The sequence below is a fragment of the Penaeus monodon genome, chromosome 27, assembly GCF_015228065.2.
Source record: "Penaeus monodon isolate SGIC_2016 chromosome 27, NSTDA_Pmon_1, whole genome shotgun sequence".
NCBI classification, from domain to species: domain Eukaryota; kingdom Metazoa; phylum Arthropoda; class Malacostraca; order Decapoda; family Penaeidae; genus Penaeus; species Penaeus monodon.
Genome location: NC_051412.1, coordinates 23,290,806 through 23,291,072, shown reverse-complemented (window position 1 = coordinate 23,291,072; position 267 = coordinate 23,290,806).

The following is a 267-nucleotide window of genomic DNA, read 5'->3' as shown; positions in this document are numbered from 1 at the left end:
TCAACGCACACCCAAACACGTTCTTCCCATGCGATGCAAAAAGAGATCCCGAAAATAACAACATAACAAGCATCCCATGGTATTAATAGCCCCGTTCTTCTACATATTCAGGAAATGTTATAATTCCCAGCAAGGTTCACCCGCTGCCCATGACGAGAACACAACGCCTCATTCTTTACTCATGAGAGAACAACGTACATTTCCGCTCCTGCTTCTGTTTACTTTGGTTCTTTGGTGAATGGACCGTCAGCTGTTTCGGTCAGCTGG